Source organism: Apium graveolens, chromosome 10 (assembly GCF_009905375.1).
Source record: "Apium graveolens cultivar Ventura chromosome 10, ASM990537v1, whole genome shotgun sequence".
Lineage (NCBI taxonomy): Eukaryota > Viridiplantae > Streptophyta > Magnoliopsida > Apiales > Apiaceae > Apium > Apium graveolens.
This window is the reverse complement of record NC_133656.1, coordinates 45,389,687-45,410,243: the sequence shown is the minus strand read 5'-3', so window position 1 is coordinate 45,410,243 and position 20,557 is coordinate 45,389,687.

Here is a 20,557-nt window from a genome sequence, read left to right as displayed (position 1 = left end):
TGCAATTGTAATTTAAAAGTGAATATAAATTAAGTGCATATAGGCCTAAGTGCCATCCGTGTTTAATTTCGAGTTGTAAATAGGTTAAGTTGGTGAGAATATATTATAATGAGGATTATTATTTATGTAGGATCTCGAGACGAGGGAAAACTTGCCATAAAAGTTGAGTGAAGCTCCAGTTGTTGCTCCTACCAGTCAGACCAGACCAGCCTATCTCAAGGCAAGTGATTCAACTTGACCTTCGTATTTACTATAATCAGTTCATATATATATCGATGCAACTATCCTGAGTCATTTTGATATATTTAAATCAAGCGTATCTTTTGTTTATCTTTGAGTTACATAGAGATGCCATGAACTCTCGAGTACGTATTGCAAGAAGTTCAAAAGTCTTTCATGATAGTTTAATGCCATGGTAAAATGAAGAGTTGATATATTACTTGATGGATCCTCTTGATTAACATGTTGATGTTTCCTATGTATTAATATCTCATCCTGATACTTGAACCCCTATAGAACCTTACTTTGAATTCTGATAGTCAGATACTTACCAGCTTGATTTCTCATTGATTAATACCCTCTTTCTTATCCTAAAGCTTGACAATTCTGATATGTCCTGAGTTAAAGATCATTCTTCATACCTTAACACCCTTAGTATTCATGAAGCTTACCTTCTTGATGATCCAGCACTTGAACCATGATGAGAAACCATTGCTTTGAGCCCAAATTGGCATTACCCTTCATATTATCCATTAGCCTCATTAAATCCTCTTGTTCAATCTTTGATATATGAAAACCATTCAATTACTTGAATAGAGAATAATTTTGTGAATCATGGCTCTGAAGTTAGCACCAATTCCCCGTATTTCGAGTTGATCTATAATCCTTTGATAAAGTTGTTTACTGTAAAAAGAGATTTTGTCATATTTCGGCATCAGTTTTTGAAATAAATAAAATATGGGTTTTCAGTCCCAAAGGGGGACAAATGTTTTCTTGAATGGTGGATCTGGACTGAGACGCGAGTCCTTTCCGCACTTATATTAGGCTTAAAAGTTGTCTAGGGATTCCCAATAATGTTTTAGAACCCAGCGAAGTTCGGGATTACTTCGCGGCTGATCACCGGCTATATTCCGTAGCGTCATAAAATGATTTTGATTAAGACATGATTTTAAAATTGTTTTGATGCAAGCAAAATGATGCCATCTCACATAGTTTTTATCTCTCGTTACCTTTGGTTATGTCTTTCCATTATCATTCTTAAAAGTATATCTCAATTTATGTTTTGTGTCGTACTGTTAGCACTTGTTGAGCATTTGGCTCACTTCTTGCTTTACCCTTATATATAGCTAGCAGCTATGGTTGGATTCAAGCAGACTGCCCGTAAGACCTGTGATGCTGATGCTTATGTTCGAGCTCAGGTAGAATAAGTAATAATAGTTGTGTGAGGACTCGGTATTTGTAATCAGATGTAATAGTTGGTAGTGTTGGGCTGTTCCAAACCCTAAACTGTAAGATCTTGGATTTTGGTTGTGTATTCTTCATTAAAAAGATGTAATAGCTATATTTATTTTGCTGTTTAAGTTGGGGGTGTGACAGGTTTTGGTATCAGAGCTACGGTTTAGAGTCCCTGGACAGCCCAAATAGGTTATAGGATTTGTGTGTAGGTTATAGATATTATGCGAGAGAGTAGGTTAAGTAAATTATTATTAATACTCCTCTTATTGGTTGTCAGCAAAGGGCGCATTCCTTGTCATCCTCTGGGTCAGACGACACTATTGCTTTCTCCGTGTATGCTGAGTTGAGGCGCGAGTTCGACATGCTTCAGGGCAAGTACGACCGACTGATAGACCGACTGAAGAACGTGTATCCGGACAGCCGAAACTACGAAGGGAAGCCCAAGGAGCAGATGATTGCGAGACTTGAGACCTTGGTTCAGTACGTCAACACTAAGCTTGAGGAGATGCCAGCACACCGGGACCGTACCAGCCAGTATGTCATTCAGATGGTGGCGGATGAGCTCCAGAGCATTGTGAAGACGCTTCGAGAGGAAAAGACTACCAAGCCCCGTTCAGATGGAGTGGAGCCTTAGTTCTTTCCATTTACCTTTCATGTTGTTGTACTATCAGACTCTATGGAATCCCCAGTTATTTCCGTTTTTTCCTTTAAATAAGCCTGTTATTCCTAGAATCAGACTATGTCCCAATCTTATGTACTGTGACCTTTAAAATTTCAATAATTATGTGCTATTGTTCCATTTGCTCTCAACTGTTATTTTATGTTTTTATCATCATATCTGCTTAATTTGGAAACTTGACCCCATATGTAAATAAGAATGCCATACGATACCCTCGAATTATTTTATCATTCATATATGTTTTGACACAACTCTTATTTCAGGATCATGCCTCCCAAAAAGAAGAACCCAACAACCACCTTCACCACAGACCCAAATATTCTTCGACTACTGGAAACCTTGCAACAGCAAACCAATGCTATAGCTCAACAACAACTAACTCTTCAACAACGAATTGAAAACCAAGATAACCGTGAGCCACACCAACCACCTGAACCACCAGTACCACCTAGACAAATTGTCACTTTCAAAGCTTTTCAGAATGTGAATCCACCTGTATTCCATGATACCACTGATCCAGTGATAGCTAACACATGGATCAAGGAGATGGAAAGGGCTTTTGAGTTGGTACAGTGAGGAGACGATCAGAAGACGCTACTTACTTCTTCAAGGGAGAAGTCATCTATTGGTGGGAATTAGTAAAGGCTATGGAAGTCACTCAGCAGGTTTCTTGGGAGAGATTTAAAAAGTTATTTCTGGACAAGTATTACCCTAAGTACATGCAGAATCAGATGGAGCTAAAATTTCTAGAGTTGAACCAAGGGAATATGACTGTATTGGAGTATGAGAAGAAGTTCACTGAGTTGTCAAGGTTTGTGACAAAGTATACCAGCACTGAGGAGAAAAAAGCAAAGAAATTTCAGCAAGGATTGGAGCCTTGGATCAGAGATAGGGTGGCTAAGTTTGAGCTTGAAACTTATGCGGGAGTAGTACAGAAAGCTGCTCTGATTGAGAATAATGGGATGCAGTCAAAGAAAGAGAGGGATAACAAGAAGAGGAAGGTTCCATTTTATGGAGAAAAGTCCGAAGCTGGAAGTTCGCAAGATCGGAATGTAAAGAGGATTGGTTTTCAGAAGGGCAGAAATTTTCAAAAGAAGGGAAATTTGGGCAAAAGGCAAGAATCAAAAGGAAACAACCAGGCAAGCCAAGGGCAAGTTGGAGAAAACAGGTTCCAGAGACCGGAATGCAAGCACTGTGGAAGAAGGCACCCCGGAGTATGCAATAAGCTGAGTATGACCTATTATAGGTGCAATCAGAAGGGACATTTGGCAAATGAGTGCAAGATGCCGAAGCCAGGAGTTACGTGCTACAAATGTGGGAAGACTGGACACATGGCTAGGGAGTGTAAGGCAATAGGACCAGTCAAAGCTCTGATGAACGTGGCAAGTACCAGTGCAAGCATGTCAGCTGAGGTATTGGCATTACCTCCACCACCCGCACCTACCCCGTAAGCAATAACAAAGACATTTGATCTAAAGATGAAAGATGCTATTCAGAATTCTGAGGTGATAGCAGGTACACTTTTACTCAATAATGTCAAAGCTAAAGTATTGATTGATTCGGGAGCAACCAGATCTTTCATATCAGAATCTTTTGTTGATAAGCTCCAATGTGATAAAATGGTTATGAGTGAGGTAGTAAATGTGGTAATTGCAAACCAAGAGAAGATTCCTGTGAATCAATTTTGTCCAAAGTGTGAGATCGATATTTCGGGATATAAGTTTTCAGCCGACTTGATACTCTTCAAGTTGGGAGAGTTTGACATAATTTTAGGAATGGATTGGTTAGGAGAGAATAGCGCTCAGATTAATTGTAAGACCAAGAGAGTGTATTTAAGGACGAAGAGTGGAGATAAGGTAGTATTTAAGGGGCAGAGGCAAGAGCAACTATTTCTTACAATCGTTCAGGCTAAGAAGTTGCTTAGAAAAGGTTGTGAGTCGTTCCTAGCATATGTAGTGGATTCAGAGAGAGGAAGCCTCAGCATGAAAGATATTCCTGTAGTTAGTGAGTTCCCCGATGTGTTTCCCGACGAACTACCAGGCTTACCACCAGATCGACAAATTGAGTTCGAGATCAACCTTGCTCCAGGCACGGAACCAGTTTCAAAGGCCCCATATAGGATGGCACCAGCAGAAATGAAAGAGTTGGCGAGCCAGCTACAAGAATTAGTGGATAAAGGAGTGATACGACCAAGTACGTCGCCATGGGGAGCACCTGTTCTGTTTGTAAAGAAGAAAGATGGGAGTATGCATCTATGCATAGATTACCGGGAGCTGAATAAGGTAACGATCAAGAACCGTTACCCGCTACCAAGGATAAATGACCTTTTTTATATTGATTGAAGGGAGCAAAATGCTTTTCGAAGATTGATTTGAGATCGGGATACCATCAATTAAAGATCAAAGAAGAAGATATTCCTAAGACCGCATTCAGGACCAGATATGGGCATTATGAATTCCTAGTAATGCCGTTTGGATTGACCAACGCTCCGGCCGCATTTATGGATCTGATGAATCGGGTATTTAAGAAGTATTTGGACAAATTTGTCGTGGTATTCATTGATGACATCCTTATTTATTCTAAGTCGGAAGAAGAACATAAGCAGCACCTCTGGGTAGCATTGGAGATACTCCGACAAGAGAAGTTGTATGCCAAGTTTACCAAATGTGAGTTTTGGTTAAAGAAAGTTCAATTTTTGGGGCATGTTATTGGAAATGAGGGAGTTAAAGTGGATCCGGCAAAGATTAAGGCAGTTATGAATTGGGAGAGGCCAAAGACTCCTACGGAAGTGCGAAGTTTTCTAGGATTGGCCAGATACTATAGAAGATTCATCAAGGATTTCTCGAAGATCGCCACGCCATTGACCAAGTTAACCAGAAAGAATCAAAAGTTCGAATGGAGTGCAGAATGTGAAGATAGCTTTCAAGAATTAAAGCAGAAGTTGGTAACAGCTCCGGTGTTGGTACTTCCGGATGACCAAGGAAACTTTGTAATATTCAGCGACGCTTCACATAAGGGTTTGGGTTGTGTGTTGATGCAACACAGTAAAGTGATCGCGTATGCGTCAAGACAGTTGAAACCGCATGAGTTAAAGTACCCGACGCATGACCTGGAACTAGCCGCCATAGTGTTCGCACTCAAGATTTGGAGACATTACCTCTATGGAGAGAAGTGTGAAATCTACACGGATCACAAGAGTTTAAAGTACATTTTTACTCAGAAAGAGCTCAATATGAGGCAGAGGAGATGGCTGGAATTGATCAAGGACTATGACTGCTCGATAAATTACCATCCTGGAAAGGCGAACGTAGTGGCCGATGCTCTGAGTAGGAAGGAGAGATTGAATATGATGATAACATCAAAAGAGTTAACTGGAGAAATCGAAAAATTGGAATTGGAACTTTGTGCTTATGGAAAAGTTGAGGAAGTTTGTCGTGCAATGACCTTTCAGCCAACACTAGTGGAAAAGATAAAGAAGTGTCAAGAGGAAGTAATGGAAAAAGAAAAGAAACAGTTATCTGGAGAGGAGATTAATACTCAAAGGGATGAGCAAGGGATACTAAGGTTTTCATCCAGAATATGGATTCCCCACGTACCTGAATTAAAGAATGAGATCCTCCATGAAGCCCACAATTCGAAATTTTCAATCCACCCGGGAAGCACCAAGATGTATCGAGACTTAAAGAAGAACTTTTGGTGGCCAAATATGAAGCGAGATGTGGCAGAATGGGTTGCAAAGTGCTATACTTGTCAGAAAGTAAAGGCAGAACATCAACGACCAAGCGGATTAATTCAGCCCCTGAAGATTCCAGAATGGAAATGGGAAAATATCCCTATGGATTTTATAGTAGGACTACCGCGAACGAAATTCGGGCATGACGCAATATGGGTTATAGTTGATCGTCTTACGAAGTCGGCGCATTTCCTTCCAATAAACGAGAAGTCGTCATTGGACAAGTTGGTTCATTTGTATGTGCGCGAAATCGTACTAAGGCATGGAGTACCCGTATCAATAGTTCAGACAGAGATCCCCGATTTAACTCGAGATTCTGGAAGCAATTTCAGGAATGTCTTGGCACGAAGTTGAATATGAGCACGGCGTACCACCCGCAGACTGATGGCCAGAGTGAAAGGACAATTCAAACACTTGAAGACATGTTGCGCAGTTGTGCAATCGATTTTGTAGGAAGTTGGGACGACCATTTGCCATTGATTGAATTCTCTTACAACAACAGCTATCATTCCAGTATCGGCATGCCACCATACGAAGCTTTGTACGGGCGAAAATGTAGATCACCAACAAGTTGGGATGAAGTAGGAGAAGGAAGAATTCTCGGCTCGAATTTGGTACAACAGTTGCATGACTTGGTCAAGTTAATTCAGAAAAGGTTGCTTGCTGCTCAAGATAGACAGAGGAAGTATGTGGATCCAGCGCGTAAGGACGTTCAGTTCCAAATTGGCGAAGCTGTGTTGCTGAAGGTGTCACCTAGAAAAGGGTTGATAAGATTTGGCAAAAAAGGGAAGTTAGCACCTAGATACATAGGTCCTTTTGAGATTTTGAGTCAAGTGGGAAAGGTGGCCTACGAGTTGGCCTTACCACCTCAGTATCGGCATGTGCATAATGTGTTCCATGTGTCGTTACTTAAGAAGTACAATCCTGACGCTAGCCATGTGATAGGATATGAACCTGTAGAAATTCAGGCAGACCTGTCATTTGTGGAGCAACCGGTTAAAATACTCGACTGGCAAGTAAAGAGTCTTAGAAATAAGTCAGTAAAGTTAGTAAAAGTACTTTGGAGGAACCCTAAGGTCGAAGAGTCGACTTGGGAGTTAGAGTCTGATATGCGTTCCCGGCATCCTCATCTTTTCTCTTAGATTCTGGGGACAGAATCCCTTAAGGGGGAGAGGATGTTACGACCGTCATTTTATGTAATATTATTTATGGATTGAGTATAATATTAAAGTCAAATGAAAATATATTCAATGATTGTACGCTAGTGTGAGTGAAAATTTATGCATTATAAATGTGCTTTGTGTAGTATATGATTTTTCAAGGCAAGAGTTTATTTAATTTCTTTATTTTTGATTTATAAGGAATATTCTAAGCTTTGGAAAAATTTTCTTTTAAAAAGGTATTTTGTTCACAAATTTTGAAAATGATTTTAAAAAGTCTCTAAAAATCCAAGTTATTTTATGGTATAAATTTTATAATTTTTGAACTTGTATTTTATTTTATAAAAATAAATCTTTACAAATTTTATTTGTTATAATTAGAAAATTACATAGCTATCCTTGCATGCAAATACTCTTCCATTTAACTAAGGGGCAAGGAAGACATTTCCAACCCCACTCACTTTCAATCTACTAACCAAGTTACCACTTTGTCCTTGCATGCAAATCTACCTAGTTTTAGCTAGAAGGATACTTGTGTCATTTCTTAAATCCACTCACTTGGGGTCAAATCAAATGCATAAAAACCAAACAAATATGATTACCACTTCATTTTTCACTCCACCATTCCACACCTCCCTCCTTCTTCCTCCCCTCCTCTCGGCTCTCCCCTCTCACTCTCGGCTTTTAGCCGAGAACCACCCCTCCCCATTTTTTTCATTTCTCCACCAAGCTTCTACTCTTTATACAAGTAAATGTTATCTCCCATACCATGATCATTCATATTTCAAAGAGTTTCGAGTAGAAAGTTTAAGTTTAAGGGTTGCATGTAAAGGTTTTAGTGAAACTCAAAATACAATCTTGATTCTTATGGATTTAAGGTTATTTTTGAGAGGACTACAATAAATGGATAAGTGCCAAGTCAGGAGAAGGAAACTCTTGATGATTTAATGGCCATTTCCATCCATTTCATTCGGCCATGACCATATGGGAGCCGAATGAATGGTCCTTGAAATCATTCTTGTTGTTTTGAATAATTTTTGCATATTTATGTGATAATGACTTGAATTTTGTGGTGAAAATTTGATAAAACTCCTTGCATGCTAAGTGATCATCTAGGTATATCTTATGCTAGGCTTGCATGTCAATTTTATGATAGAACATGTGTAGAAAATATGTTGTTTTGGTTTGAAAAACCCGAAGGCCTGCATGCATGAGGATTTCTCTTAGAATGTTGTAAGATTTTGATCATTTGGAAAGATTTTGTTAGTAAGCCTTAATTTCAGTAGGTATAATGTGCTAATATTGATTTATGCTTCTTGTTGCATGGTAATAATTCGTGATTATCTTTTATAAAAATGCATACCTTGTTGTTTCAAAAGCATGAAGATTTGTGATTTGTAAAGTGTAGATTCTCTTGTTTTGCCATAATTGTACTTAAGGCAAGGATGATCTCACCAAGTTTATTTTGAGAATAAGGGAGTTAGTTCAGTAGATTATCATGTATAAGTCTTGGTTTAAGTATTTAGTTGTTGTTAGTTGAGTTTGTCAAGTCAAAACCTTGGAAAATGAGGGTTATAGTTTCTGCAGAAAAATCAGTATAGCACCCTAAGGTTTAGAGTGAGTTTTGACCATGTCATTGGTGTGAACTTTGAGGCCCAAGCTATCAGAAGTTAGTATTGGGAGTATATAATAGGTTTTAGGAGTTGGTTGGAGGTTTGCATGTCATTTGGTTAGGTGCACAAGTAGAATCACAAAATCTGTCCAGCAGGGGACAGTTTTGTTGCAACTTAGAAATAGGGAGATTTGACCATGTCATGGGTAGGCCCTCATTAGGCCCAATTGGGCCTTAGTTAGAGGGTATGTCAGAGAAGTTTTTCCAACCATAGTTCATAGGATATGAGCTAGAACCATGTTTCACAAGTTAATTCAAGTCAGGGCATTTTCTGCCCAGAAAAACAGGGGAACCTTGGACTTTTAGCTTAGGCCCAAGAAGGCCCAAGCCAGGCCCTTGAGCCACATCAAGTTTGTGAGATGCCCTTAGGTCAGGAGAGTCTTGTGTAAAAGTTTTGAAGGAAAAATTGTAGTTTAAGAGTGTCTAATGTACTCAAGAAACCATAGTTGTCATTCTGAAATTTGCACCAGTGAGCACTATCACTTATCACATAGTTTTAGAATGCTTAGAAGTGAGTACTAGGTCGACCTCCATAGTTGTAAGATAATATAAGGTCAGTAGAGCAAAAGGCACAAGTGAGGTTCAATAGGTTTTGGATAATTTAGGAAAGGCACATCGAGTTAGGAAGCCGAAATTAGAAGACCTTGTCTAGTTTAAGTGACTTAAGTTGTGAGTCGAGATCATCCAAGCCTAGTGCTGCATTATGGTATATATGGTGTTATTTGGTGTTAATATATGATATATGAATATGTGGCTATGTGTGTGCAATTATAATTTAAAAGTGAATATAAATTAAGTGCATATAGGCCTAAGTGCCATCCGTGTTTAATTTCGAGTTGTAAATAGGTTAAGTTGGTGAGATTATATTATAATGAGGATTATTATTTATGTAGGATCTCGAGACGAGGGAAAACTTGCCATAAAAGTCGAGTGAAGCTCCAGTTGTTGCTCCTACCAGTCAGACCAGACCAGCCTATCTCAAGGCAAGTGATTCAACTTGATCTTCGTATTTACTATAATCAGTTCATATATATATCAATGCAACTATCCTGAGTCATTTTGATATATTTAAATCAAGCGTATCTTTTGTTTATCTTTGAGTTACATAGAGATGCCATGAACTCTCGAGTACGTATTGCAAGAAGTTCAAAAGTCTTTCATGATAGTTTAATGCCATGGTAAAATGAAGAGTTGATATATTACTTGATGGATCCTCTTGATTAACATGTTGATGTTTCCTATGTATTAATATCTCATCCTGATACTTGAACCCCTATAGAACCTTACTTTGAATTCTGATAGTCAGATACTTACCATCTTGATTTCTCATTGATTGATACCCTCTTTCTTATCCTAAAGCTTGACAATTCTGATATGTCCTGAGTTAAAGATCATTCTTCATACCTTAACACCCTTAGTATTCATGAAGCTTACCTTCTTGATGATCCAGCACTTGAACCATGATGAGAAACCATTGCTTTGAGCCCAAATTGGCATTACCCTTCATATTATCCATTAGCCTCACTAAATCCTCTTGTTCAATCTTTGATATATGAAAACCATTCAATTACTTGAATAGAGAATAATTTTGTGAATCATGGCTCTGAAGTTAGCACCAATTCCCCGTATTTCGAGTTGATCTATAATCCTTTGATAAAGTTGTTTACTGTAAAAAGAGATTTTGTCATATTTCGGCATCAGTTTTTGAAATAAATAAAATATGGGTTTTCAGTCCCAAAGGGGGACAAATGTTTTCTTGAATGGTGGATCTGGACTGAGACGCGAGTCCTTTCCGCACTTATATTACGCTTAAAAGTTGCCTAGGGATTCCCAATAATGTTTTAGAACCCAGCGAGGTTCGGGATTACTTCGCGGCTGATCACCGGCTGTAATCCGTAGCGTCATAAAATGATTTTGATTAAGACATTAAATTAAAATTGTTTTGATGCAAGTAAAATGATGCCATCTCACATAGTTTTTATCTCTCGTTACCTTTGGTTATGTCTTTCCATTATCATTCTTAAAAGTATATCTCAATTTATGTTTTGTGCCGTACTGTTAGCACTTGTTGAGCATTTGGCTCACTTCTTGCCTTACCTTTATATTACAGCTAGCAGCTATGGTTAGATTCAAGCAGACTGCCCGTAAGACCTGTGATGCTGATGCTTATGTTCGAGCTCAGGTAGAATAAGTAATAATAGTTGTGTGAGGACTCGGTATTTGTAATCAGATGTAATAGTTGGTAGTGTTGGGCTGTTCCAAACCCTAAACTGTAAGATCTTGGATTTTGGTTGTGTATTCTTCATTAAAAAGATGTAATAGCTATATTTATTTTGCTGTTTCAGTTGGGGGTGTGACATTCTGCATATCTAGTTAAAGTCAACATGACTTATATGCTACTTCAGATTCTATACAAAGGTGCATACAACACTGTGCTACAAACTTATTATTACATAAGCTACTCACTCGATGGATAATAAGTTAATCATCCGTCGGGACTATAATGAGTTATCCGTCGGGACTATAATTCTTATCCGTCGAGTGCTACTTTATTTCACTAAGTAAAATCTACTTAGATGTTTTGTTTAGGTAATCATCAAGTACACAACATATTCACAACAATCTCCCCCAATTTATGTCTACTGGAATTGTAGCCATAAATTAAGAGATACTTGATGATAACAAAACATCCTAAACATATACCTTTAAAGATAAGTAGATAAAACTGAAAGTGCTTCAATTTAAACAAAAATGTACAAGGTTTGGCTCACAGTCAGTTCAAGATGCTCCTCTAGTCTGAGCAGATTTTTCTAGATTCTTGAAGGTCTAGATCTTCTTCCAAGATTTCTGTTGTTTTCTTCAATTTGATTCTGGAGCTGTCTATGGAATTCTAATTCATCAGATTCTGAGAGATCTAACATTTCTTGCATTTCCAAGAGAGTCTCATTGCTAGAGATACTCAATTGGTCTTCTAATCTGAAGAATCTTCTCACACCCTTGTCATCCATAAATTCCATCAGCCAGTAGGGCCTTAGATGCACTCTTCTCCCTGTGTATGGGATGATAAGAGTTTTGGGTAGTGCATCTTTGGCTCTAACACTCCTTAGCTCTTCAATCTTCTTCAATACTAATCTTCTTGTAGTTACATTGAACCCAAAGTTTTTCTTGAAGGATGAGTAGACTTTGATCAACACAGCTTGGCTATCTTGAAGTATCCTGTGAAGAGGCCACTGAATCTCCCTTCCCCCTTTGTACTTGAACACCAACCTTTCAGGTAGGTTTCTATATACATCAATTGCCCTTACCTCATCCAGCTCCTCCAGATAGAGGTTTAGATCTGAGAATTCTTTGATGTCACACAAGTACAAGTAGTCTCCCCTGTTGACCTTGGGTTGAGCTTTGACTACTGACTTGGATTTGAGAGGTGACAGCTTCACTTTCTTGACTGCCCTTGATTTTGTCCTTCTTGGCTTAGTAAGAATTGGCAAGTTGAAGTCAGGAATTGGTAATTTATCCCACTCTATTGGCTCATCCTTTGGCACAATAGGCTCTCCATGTATGTTCCTGTAGGGGTCCACCACCCTTATGTCTTCAAACACCACAGAGGGCTTTGATGCTTGAGTTTCAGCTTGAGTGGATTCCTTTGGAAATTGATCTTCCAATTCCTTGTCAACAACATCCAACTTTCTTTTTGTTCTTTTAGCTAGTTCTTTCTTTCTTGGGGATTTCTTCTATTTTTCAATCTTCTTCTCTGATTCAGCAGCTTGAGATGGTTGAGAGGGAATTTGTTGAGAAGAATTCACAGCCTGTTGCTTGGCCAAGATAACAAGCTGTTCTTTCTTTTGTTTAAACTTCTTTGCATCTAGAGTAGCTTGCCTCTTTTCCTGCTTCAATCTGGCTTTTTCTTCTTCCTTTGTATGAGCAAATTGTGGATGTCCAGCTACCACACAAATTTCCTTCCCATTTCTGAATATCTTTGCAATTCTCTTTCTTGAGGCTGAATCAGCTGGATCTTTGTAGAGGAGAATAGATCTTGACAGAAGCTTCTTTTCATCAGGCTTGAGTGTCTCATACACAGAATCCATAGGGTTCTTCAAAGATAACTTTGGATAGTTTGCCCTTGGTTTAAGAATTATCTCAGCCTTTGTAGTCTTGATGCAGGAAGATTATCCTTTCTCCAGATAGTTCATGCTCATCTCATTCACATTGATTGGCTTGACATGAGAGTGATGGATGGATGACTGATCTGGTTCCTTGACTAATTGAAACTTTTTCTGTATTTCCTCATCAATCTTTTTCCAGTTGATCAGAGTCAACTCTTCTTTATCAGCATCTTTCAAATTTGCTGCTGCTGCATTTATAAGATCTATACCATCTGCAACTGGTGGCTTGGAGATAGTAATTGAAGGTACAATTACTTTGCTGATTTGAACTTGAAGTTTCTCCCCCTCAGTTGGTCCTTTCTCCCCCTTACTTGAAACTCTCTCCTCCTTTTTGTTATCATCAAGTGGAGGAGTTAGGCCTTGTGCTTTAGCCAGTTGCATAAGAAGATTTATCTGAGTCTGTTGATTTTGAAGAAGTAGAGCCACTGAATTCTCAATACTTGAACTCTGTTCTCCAGCTTGGCTATCTTCTTGTCAGAATCTGATTCTCTTCTCAACCTTAGTAATAGATCATGCATGGTACCATATGGCATTATTGAATCCAGCTTCTCAGAGTTATATGTCTTTAAGTCAGCTATCTCCTTTTTCAATTCATCCACACTGAGATTCTGTCTTGAGTGTTGGATCTTCATTAAGTGCAAAGAGTCTAGGTGAGCTTGAAGAACAGCCTTGGTACTAGCATCTGAAGCTTCCTGAAGGGCCTGCTGAATAGCTATTACTTGTTTTACCAAAGACACCTCAAATTGCCCTGGTGAAAATTCCTTTGCCCATGCCCATTTAGGTAAACTGAAAGCAGAACTTGGGTCTTCAGCTCCCCCTACGTTCATGCTTCCATCCAAAGAACCAGAGTCATCATCATCAGAATTTACTCCAAATTCTTCAGATGGCTCTCCAGCTTGAGAAGGCATTCTGTTCACAGCAACTTTATCTCTTTGAAGAGATTCTGTGGTGTGCACTAAATTCAAAGTCTTCTCTGCCTCCAGATTGCCCTGAGCAGCCAACAGTTGATAGGCTGAAACAGGGTGAGTAAAAGTGTCAGCATCTAAGGAAATGTTAGCAATTACAGCTTTGTAATGTTGCTGAAATTGTCTTTCCTTTTCAGCATCATCCACAATCATTGACTCACTAGCAATGGCTGGTTCCATCCTTATTTTTCCAGTACCTGCCTTTCTCTCATATTCTCTCTTTTGTTGCATCAGGGTCTCACCTTGGCTCCCCACCCTCACACCCTCACCTTCACCTACTAAGGTGGGACTCCTCTCACTCACTTTTGCCAATCCTGAATGAATGGATTGCTGAGATTCACTCTTTTCCTCTCCTTTTGCCTGGGAGCAACCCAGCCTCTCACTCAATGCACTCTCCTCTCTCAGTCCTAAGAGTGATTGTATTACCACCAAATCTTCTGCACTTGAAATTATTGAAGTTTGAAGTTGTGCAGAGACACTCGACGGATAAGTGATATCCGTCGGGTGAGTGGTAAAGCTATCCGACGGATAACTACTGTTAAGCTTATCCGTCGGGATACAATCACTACTCGACGGATGAGCAATATCCATCGAGAGAGTGGAAATGAATAAGGTGGGAAGAGAAACTATTGTTGACTCTGTGTTGATTGAAGTTATTTGAGGCACAGATGTCACAATAGAATCAGAAAGAATTGGCAAGTGAGCCAACAAATCATCTAAAAGATGATGCTCACTTGCACTGGATTTTGGCTTCCCCAACAGAGTTAAAGAAGGGGAATCAGGAATTGAAGTGTTTATCATGTCCACTTCCAGTGAGTTAGTTGGTGAGTATTGTGTTTCAGTGGCTTCTATAATGAGAGATTTTGGATATGACTCCACATTTATTGGAGCCACATCAATCTGAATTTGAGAAGGTGCAGGGACTGTGTCTTTAGCACCAGTTTGCACTAAGTGTGTGCCCTGTGCATCCCCAGTTGTTTTGGATTTCTTCTTTCTAGTGTAAGTTTGGTGTGAGCTTGTGTCCCTAACCCTCTTGGCATGTGCTCTTGGATGAGAGCTTTGTTCAATAGCCACATCCTTTTGGGAGGATGCAGCTAGAAGTGAGCTTTTATCCTTTTTAAGCACTACAGTTGGTTGGGAAACTGCAGTGTGGCTAGGTTGGGATTCACTCAACTCTCCAACCTTATCCTTGGGGTTTCTTTGATGTTCACCCCTTCCCTCACCTATCTTACCCTCCTTCACACTCCCCTCTTTGGTTTTGGTAGATTTTTGAACTGGTACCTTTTGAGAGATACCAGAGGGGGTTTTCTTTGATTTGGATTTAGAAATTGTAGTTGTTTTGGCAGCTTTGGTAGGCAACTGTTTGGTCATTGTCACAGTTGCTATAGCTATGCCTGAAGTCAAAGAAATAGAAGAGATTGGAATAGTTGAGGGTCTGGATGAACTTCCTCACTTACCTGAGGTGTCAGCATTACAGGAAAATAGAACATTGGCACATCCTTGTGATGGTTGGCTCTATTCAAGTCTGCAATGATTCTTCTCTCTTGAACCCAACAAGCTAATTTGTTGTTTGGGTTCTCAAGTTCAATCTCTTGACAAAGATGGTTAGCCAAAAGCATAAAAAATCTAGCATAGTAAATATTCTTTCCTCTTTTGGCTAAGTCACCTAGTTTAAAACTTAACTCATACACAACAAGGTCACTGAAATTATAATATTTGTCTGTAACTAGCATGTATAGCATGTTAAGCATGGAAATGTTCACAGAATCAAAATTACTGATTTTTCCAGAAAAGACTTTAGTTACCACATCACACAAGTAACTCCATTCCTTCCTAAGACCTAGTCTTTTAATTTCACTTAGTTTTGCAGTAGGAAGTGCATAATGAATGGAATTGAGCATATTGACAATATCAGTGTCAGTGTGTGGTGCAGTTACATTATCATCAGGAATCTTGAAACATGCTTTTATGACATCACTATTGATACATAAATCATTACCTTTGATGGTTAGAGTGATGGTTTTGTCAGTAGAGTTATAGATTGATGTTGTCCACATCTCCTCAACAACTTCACAATAAATTGTGGGTGATTCTAGCATGGCAAAACTTAGTTTGCAGTTGTTCACGAAGTCCATCATCTTATGATAGTCTTCAGATTGCTGAATCCCCTTATTGACCAAGGCGGTGAAGTTGTTCTTCTCATAGATGAACCCAGTCTGTGACATGATCTTAACTATGGGTGCCATTGTTAGAGAAGAAAAGCTTGAAAAGAAAGAGGATTTTTGCTTGAGAGAGAATGAAATAACACAGTTGAATTTGAGAATGATAAAAGAAAATGATTAGAAAGAAATAAGCTTTTATACTTTACTCAAAATCAACTGATAAAAATAATAAGAGAAGTAAATTACCCAATAGAAATTGTCTAAAATAGCCGTTTTAAAATAAACTGTAAAAATTCCACCCATTATCCATCGTGTAATGCTTACAAACTGTAAGTATACTCGATGGATAATGTTCAGGGAATTAACAGTTAAGATTTAGACACTTCGACGGATGAGGATAAGTTGATATCCGTCGAGCTTTAAAGTACTCCAGAAAAGTAATTGATTTTTATTTACAATTTGTATATCGACGGATGACCCAACTCGATGGATAATGGTCATCCGTCGAGATGCAAATTTTGGCAAATTTTGACTTAGCCAAAATTTTCATCCAAAACTAAAAATCAGTTAAATTTATGGCTACTTTTCAACTTGCAAAATAATTCAGATAAGTTCAAGAGTAATTAAGCATACCTAACTCACTTACCAACATAGAAAAGGTGGATTCATCCAGTGGTTTGGTAAGAATATCTGCAAGTTGCTTCTCACTTGGAACAAAATGTAACTCTACAGTACCATTCATTACATGTTCCCTTATGAAATGGTACTTGATGTCTATATGCTTTGTCCTTGAATGTTGCACTGGATTTTCATTGATGGCAATTGCACTTGTGTTGTCACAGAAAATAGGAATTCTCTCAACTTGCAAACCATAGTCTAGCAATTGACTTTTCATCCATAAAATCTGTGCACAGCAACTGCCAGCAGCAATATATTCAGCTTCAGCTGTAGAAGTAGAAACTGCATTTTGCTTTTTACTGAACCAGGACACAAGCTTGTCTCCTAAAAATTGACAGGTTCCTGTTGTGCTTTTTCTATCAATTCTGCAACCTGCATAATCTGCATCTGAATAACCAGTTAGATCAAAGCCTGAATCTCTAGGATACCAAATGCCAAGGTTTGGTGTTCCTTTGAGATATCTGAAGATTCTCTTAATAGCTATTAAATGAGACTCTCTAGGATCAGCCTGAAATTTAGCACACAAACATGTAGCAAACATTATATCTGGCCTACTGGCTGTTAAGTACAGAAGTGAGCCAACCATGCCTCTATAACTTGAAATATCCACAGACTTTTCAGTAGTGTTTAGTTCAAGCTTAGTTGCAGTGGCCATGAGAGTTTTTGCAGATGTGCAATCCATTAGATCAAACTTCTTTAAAAGATCAAAAATATATTTAGTCTGACTAATGAATATTCCATCACTAACTTGCTTAACTTGTAAACCAAGAAAGTAAGTTAGTTCTCCCATCATACTCATTTCATACTTGCTTTGCATCAGTTTGGCAAACTTTTTACAAAGTTTCTCATCTGTAGAGCCAAAAATAATATCATCCACATAAATTTGAACAAGTATGCTAGAGCCATTCACATTTCTGAAAAATAAAGTTTTATCTACAGTACCTCTTGTGAAGTGATTTTCCAAAAGGAACTTTGATAAAGTGTCATACTAGGCTCTAGGTGTTTGCTTCAGTCCATAAAGTGCTTTCAGTAGATAATAGACATACTCTGGGAAATTTGGATCTTCAAAGCCAGGAGGTTGACTTACATACACTTCTTCCTCCAAATCTCCATTCAGAAAGACACTTTTGACATCCATTTGATAGACCTTGAAATTGGCATGGGCTGCATAGGCTAAGAAGATTCTGATGGCTTCAAGTCTTGCAACAGGAGCAAATGTTTCATCAAAATCTATTCCTTCTTGCTGACAATAGCCTTTAGCAACCAATCTTGCTTTGTTCCTTACTACTATGCCATTTTCATCCATCTTGTTTCTGAATACCCATTTGGTGTCTATTGGATTCTTTCCTGTATGCTTGGGTACCAGCTTCCATACTTTATTCCTTTCAAATTGGTTTAGCTCCTCCTGCGTAGCTAAAATCCAATCAGAATCTAACAAGGCTTCTTCTACCTTCTTTGGTTCTTCCTTAGACAGGAAGCTGCTGTATAGACATTCTTCTTGAGTTGCTCTCCTGGTTTGAACTCTGGAAGAAACATCACCAATGATCAGTTCAAAGGGGTGATCTTTTGTCCATTTTCTTGGTTGAGGTAGATTAGCCGTAGATGAAGAGACCTCAATGTTGTCTTGATGTGTGATTGAGTTTTGATTGCTAGAAACTCCCCCTGAGTTTGTGGATCTTTGATTTGAGATTGGGGTGCTTTCTATGGGTGATCTACCTTGACTTCCTGCTCCTTTTGATAACCCGACGGATGGTGAATTTTGAGTACCGACGGATGAGGCAGGTTGTCTTCCGACGGATAATACAGATTGCCTTCCGACGGATGAAGCATTATGTAACTCGACGGATGTTGAGTTTTGTGCTTCATTTATAGTAGATTTGTCTGCATTATCCTTAGACACTGTTTCTTGATCACTCTCATCATCACTTTCATCACTGACCATCTCAACATTGTCGAATTTGAGGCTCTCATGGTAATCTCCATCTTTTAGTCCTTTAATCTTTTTATCATCAAACACAACATATATAGATTCAACAACAATGTTGGTTCTTAGATTGTAGACTCTATATGCTTTACCAACAGCATATCCAACAAAAATTCCTTCATCTGCTTTAGCATCAAACTTCCCATTTTGATTAGTTTGATTTCTCAGAATATAGCATTTACAGCCAAAGACATGAAGAAAGTTCAGAGTTGGCTTCTTGTTCTTGAACAATTGATAAGGTGTCATGCATCTTGCTTGATTAATCAGAGAGATGTTCTGAGTGTAGCATGCAGTGTTTACAGCTTCAGCCCAGAAGTATGTTGGTAGTTTTGATTCTTCAAGCATTGTCCTTGCAGCTTCAATAAGAGATCTATTCTTTCTTTCCACTACTCAATTCTGTTGTGGAGTCCTTGCTGCTGAGAACTCATGCAAGATTCCATTTTCCTCACAAAATTCTCTCATGACATAGTTCTTGAACTCAATTCCATTATCACTCCTGATTCTTCTAACTTTGAAATCAGGATGATTGTTAACTTGCCTTATGTGATTGATGATGATTTCACTAGCTTCATCCTTGGACTTTAGGAAATAGGTCCAAGAGAACTTTGAGAAATCATCTACAATTACTAGGCAAAATCTTTTCTTTGAGATTGACAATATATTGACTGGTCCAAACAAATCCATGTGAAGCAGTTGTAGAGGCTCTTCTATTGCTGAATCAAGTTTCTTCCTGAATGATGCTTTAATCTGCTTCCCTTTTTGGCAGGCATCACACAGTCCATCCTTTGTAAATTCCACCATAGGAATGCCTCTAACTAGCTCTTTCTTTACCAGCTCATTCATGGTCTTGAAGTTCAAATGGGATAGCTTCTTGTGCCATAGCCAACTTTCATCTTGACTTGCTTTACTGAGAAGACAAGTTACAGATTCTGCTTTAGTTGAGTTGAAGTCAGCTAGATACGCATTTCCTCTTCTCACACCAGTGAGAACCACTTTGTTGTTTTGATTATTAATCACAACACAGGTTTCTTTGTTGAAGGTTACTGAGTTGCCTTTATCACAAAGCTGGCTGATACTCAACAGATTGTGTTTGAGACCATCCACTAAGGCAACCTCTTCAATGATGACATTGTCCTTTGAAATCAAGCCATATCCCACAGTATAACCTTTGCTGTCATCTCCAAAAGTGATACTTAGGCCAGCTCTCTCTTCAAACTCTGTGAGCAGGGTAGAATCACCAGTCATGTGTCTTGAACAACCACTATCCAAGTACCAAAGATTCCTTCTGTTTCTCTGCACACATCAAAATCAAATCAAGTTGATTTTGGTACCCAAGTTTCCTTGGGTCCTGCCTTGTTAGCTTTCTTCTTCTGTTTCTTAGGTCTTAACTCATTTGACTTAGGAATTTCAAATTCTTCCTTAGTCATTTGGGTTGGGCCTTTGAAACCACTAGATGCAACAGAATTATTATGCATGTTATGGCTAACAGGAAATGGCATGCTTGGTGCAAACATGTTATTCCAGTAAGGCATGCTAAATGGCATTTGAGGCATATTGTATGCAGCATAATATGGATTAGGTGCAAATGGCATATTAGCAAACTGTGCATTCATGTTCTGTATAGGCATAGCATTTACAGGTATGGGAGGCATGGCATTCATGTTAGAGAATTGAGGCTGAACAGACATGGGAGTAGGCATGGCAGATTTGCAATTAACAGACAAATGATTTACACTACCACACTTGACACAAATTTTTCTAGGAGCATATTTGTCAGGTGTGTAGTTATTATGTTTGTTAATCCCTACTTTACCATTCCTATTGTTTTTCCTTTTAGTCTCTGTTTTTACCTCTATTTTTCAAGTCTGTTACTTAACTGTTTGACAGTCATGTGACCAACATTAGC